Genomic DNA, 4,434 nt, shown 5'->3' on the forward strand with positions numbered 1-4,434 from the left:
GTCACTCAGTGCCCAGGGTGAGGTCTCAGGCAGCCAGGCCTCGAATGTCCTGCTTCTAAATGAGGGCCTTGAACTTGGCGATGTCTACACCCTTTCCGGTTCTAAAATAAGATGACCTTCTTCCAGGCTGTGGGGCTGCTGCTGGCCCAGGGCTGCCTCCCGTAGTCAGCGCTGCTCTGCTGACAGGTGACACAAGAGGTGGGCTCCGGGTCTCCTGTGCGGTGTGGCCTTGCAAGACGAGAGCCAGCACGGTGTCCACACAACTAGAGGGAAGGGGAAACAGAGGCAGAGCAGGCATGAGGTGGCTTCCAGCTCAACAGGCGAGGAGGCCGGAAGCTCCCTCCTGGAGACTCTGCTCCCTAAACACCTGGGTTTGGGACTCCTGGCCTTCAGAACAGGGAGCATAAATTTGTGCTTTTAGGCACCAAGTTTGTGGCCCTGTCTGGGACCTGCGAGCCTGACTTCCACTCTCTCCCAGTCTTTGTTCTCCTGTTCGGACTCCAGACTCCAGCCGGTGGGATGGGCTGATGACACAAGACTTCAGCGGGAACAGGGGAAATGGGGGACTTTGGAACCAGAAGAGGGGAGTGCAGTGGGACAGGACCTGGCGGAGGGGCTGGAGGGGCAGGGAGAGGCCTGAGGACAGACAGGCGAGAGTCTCCAGGCATCACTGTCCCTTGTGCTTCCCCTGAGCCCCAGGCCTGCCCGACCCCTGGCCCATTCCGAGTTGCGCCTTGTTTCTCTGCTCCCTTCTCACCACCGCAGTGACCTCTCTGCAGGGAGGGTCGGGCAGCTGGCCAGCTGCTGAGCTCTGCACCTACGCGAGTCTGGAGTCTGGGCCATGCTGAACAGCAGGCAGCTCTGCCCTGCACCAGAAGCCGGGGAGCCAGGAAGCAGCCCGCACAACCTCTTCTCACTGCCGGCCCTGAGCAGGCACCCACACTCCAGCTGTTCACCTTTAGAGTAGGCTCCATGGTGAGCAGAGCTCTGTGCTGCCCTGAGCACTGTGGGAGGGACCAAGGAGCCCTCAGACTCCGCTTGGAGGCGGCTGCCTCTGGCTGTGACTGCTGTTGAGTCCTCAGGACCGACGCGTGGCCAGCGGTGAGACCCAAGACCAGCAACTGCACGCATGGCCTCTGGTGAACAGCAAGGTCCCACTGTGCAGGTTTTGCAGGGTTTGTTTTAAAGCAACTCTAAGAAATCGTTCCGGGCTGTCTTGGTTTTGGTCTGAGGGCAAAAGGCCTAACACGACACCTCGTGCATGTGTACCATGGCATGCTTTCCACAGCCACGGATTAAGGCCAGCATTGTCCGTGGTAGATGACCTCACCCCGAGGTGTTATGAATAGTGCCTGTCTTCCAGTAATGGTCCAACCGACTTTACTGACTTCAGACACAGAGAACTTGCCTGTATGTGTGTTGGTGCCTAGCAAAGCACAGGCATAGCGCTGCACACCTGTCCAGTAAGTCCCCAACTTACGAACGAGTTCCTTTCTGGGAGGGCATTTGTAAGTTGGATTCCTTCCTATCTGACAAAGTGAGTCTGATATAGTACACCTGTGAAAGTTCACAACTCAGGTGTTCGTAAGTCAGGGACAGCACTCTGGAGGCTGAGACAGGACAATGAGAAGTTTGAGCCCAGCCTGGGCTACATAGTGAGATCCTGTCTCAAAAAACCAAAAACAAACAAAACCTGGCTTACATCTCGCCTCTTACTCCTGTCTCCAAGCAGCATACCAGTTATCCACACACACACGTGCGTACACACACACGTGCATACACACACAGCACACATCACATGTTAGTGTCACACAAGCAGCACACGCTCCTCACACATGCACACCATTATATTGAAATGCATGAACAAGCACACGGCTGGCTTTTCTCCTGACTGACATACTTCTGGTGGGCTTTCTCATCTAAAAGGTAATGATTATCCACACCCTTGTAAAGTTCAAATTCACCCCTGAAGTCAGCAACTTAGAAAGAAGAAAAGCAGGACAAAGCTTTTGCTTCAGCGTTGTTTCCCTTCCCAATCTCATTATGCATATTAAATTTTTATTGTTGACATTCTTGTTTAGGGGGAAAATCATTGGTTTGACTTTTTTGTAAACTATCAGATGTTTTATAGGGCTTTTAATGGTGTATTTGGTGTGAAATTAATTATCAAAGATTCGCAGAGAGTTTTAAATTAGATTTTCTTCACTCTTCAAGGCAAACAACTGGTTCTGGTTTTGTCACTAATATAAGGTTCTCATTGCTGCCTTTTTTTCCCTTTACAATGAAATGATAAAACAAATCTTCAACTTATTTTAATGTGCTAATTGGGGGTTATTACAGCTCACTTTATTTACATTGAAATAAAAAGGCACTAATTCATTTTCTTTCACAAACAACATAGAAAGGATTTTAATTGCCTCCTATGCAAACATGTATTTGTAAAGAGAGATGACATATAAAACTAAAGGCGTGGAAAAAAATTTTTTTCTGGGCAACAGGCTAAATTGAAACCATGATTTTCTAAGCAGACAGCTCCTGCCAAAGCTAGCTTTGCCTTCGGGTTGCTGATCATGAGTCCATTTTCCAAAAAACAAATGATCACAGAAAATAAAATAATCTGGAAGGAGAATCTAATGCAAGGCTGTTTCTGAATATTTACATTGCCGTACACAGGTTTTTAGGGCCAGGTTGCGGGGAGTGGATGAACACGGCATCATGTAGATGCAGCAGTCCAGGCTATTAGCAGCTATTAGCTGTGGTCCAGGCTATCCAGCCCCAAAGATGTGGAGATTCAGCATTTAATGCCGACACCGTGCATATTCTTTCGTTGGCATTCCCAAACCTTTTATAAATGTGTTCTTGTTGATTTGCCTTCCGGTCTTTCAACTCTCAAAATATTCTCTCGGGGTTTTAAACATGCCACAGCTAATTATTGTGTGGGATGACAGGTATAGAGACGTATCATTAGAAAATAATTATCAGATAAGGCTTCTGTTTCGTGGTTCGAATCAAGCAAATGCTTGTTCACAGCAATTATACATTGCCTGGCTCCCAGAATTAGCATTTCTACTGTTGGTCCTATTGTTTTCTCCCCTTTCACACCTTGGTATTTGACTTAGCATCTTCCGAGGTTGAGAGGGGAGCCCACTTTGCCGTGAGAGTGTGTGTGTGTGTGAGGGTGTGGGGCAAAAATACCAGCAGCAAGCAGCCAGGTCTCCACACATCTCCTCCTCCTCCTCCGGACTCCCTGGCACCCACTGCCTGGGCCTGGGCTGCAGGTGGCTGGTGTCTGGCAGGGAACCCTCAGAGGCTTCTGTTCTGCCCAGCGGCCATCTAGCCCAGGGCATTTCATCTGCCCTCACACCTGGGCCTGTGGCTCCTGCCACCCCAGGGACGTCAGGTGGTGGTGGTTAAGGGAAACTTGCAGGGGCAGAGTTCCACCAGCAGGGACACCCACAGCAGGACTGGAGGGAGGTGAGGTGGCACTCAGTGCCTCTTGGGGCCACTCAAAGCCCAGGGCAGGGTGTGGAGCTTTCGGGAAAATGATCACGAGCCTTTGGTGGGGCTTGGGGGCTCTGGCCACACTGGACCGGCTGGGCTCTGCCGGGAACCCGGCTCCACAGCCTGGATTAAGCAGGAGCTAGAGCAGAGTTTGGCCAGGGAGCAATTCCTCCTCTGTGCACAGAAGTCTACAGGGGAAGAGAAGTCCCAGGCCGCATTTTAGTCAGGACCTCAGATTGGCTCAGGGAGCAGGAAAGAACCTGGTGCTGGGCTCCTGCCACTTCCGCCCACACTGGGGCTAGGAGATAAACGGGTCCCCTTGTGGCTCTGTGCTGGGGTCAGGGCTCTTCTGGCACCAACAGGGCCCTCGGGTCCTCTCCCCCCCTCCTCCTGCAAGCCCGGGGTCTCCTGATTTGAGGACACTAAGCCCCAGCGCGCCCCTCCCCTGGATGTCCTCCTTCCTGTTCCTACAAAGCCCACGAGGGTGTCACTCTCCTGCCACCCCCAGGTCACGGGAACCCAGCTTCGGTGGCCTGGAGGATGAGTCTGTTCCACTTCGCCCCGATCCTGCCTCACCCCCGCCCCTCGGCTCCCAGATGTGTGTTTAGCAGAATCGGGCTTTTTCTAAAGTCACCTCTGACCTCGGAGCATGGATGCCTCCGGTTCCCCTCATCCCCCGGGGGCCGAGGAACTTTCCCCACAGCAGGGACCCAGCGTGCCCGGGGTCTGCCCTCCTGTCCCTCCTGACAAAGCCCGGCACTGTGTGCCTGGGCCCAGAGGGGGAGAGGATGGCGTGGAAGGAAGAGAGGAAGGAAGGGAGAGGTTGGAGCTGATTATTCTGCCTGTGGGCAGGCGGACACCCGGGCTGGCCGCGCGGTCGGTCAGGGCAGATCTGAGCCTGGCTCTTCCCTCTGCCACCCTCCCGCCGACGTG

This window comes from Heterocephalus glaber, unplaced genomic scaffold, assembly GCF_053883595.1.
Source record: "Heterocephalus glaber isolate CG9 unplaced genomic scaffold, H.glaber_assembly_v1.0 deba00001447, whole genome shotgun sequence".
NCBI classification, from domain to species: Eukaryota; Metazoa; Chordata; class Mammalia; order Rodentia; family Bathyergidae; genus Heterocephalus; species Heterocephalus glaber.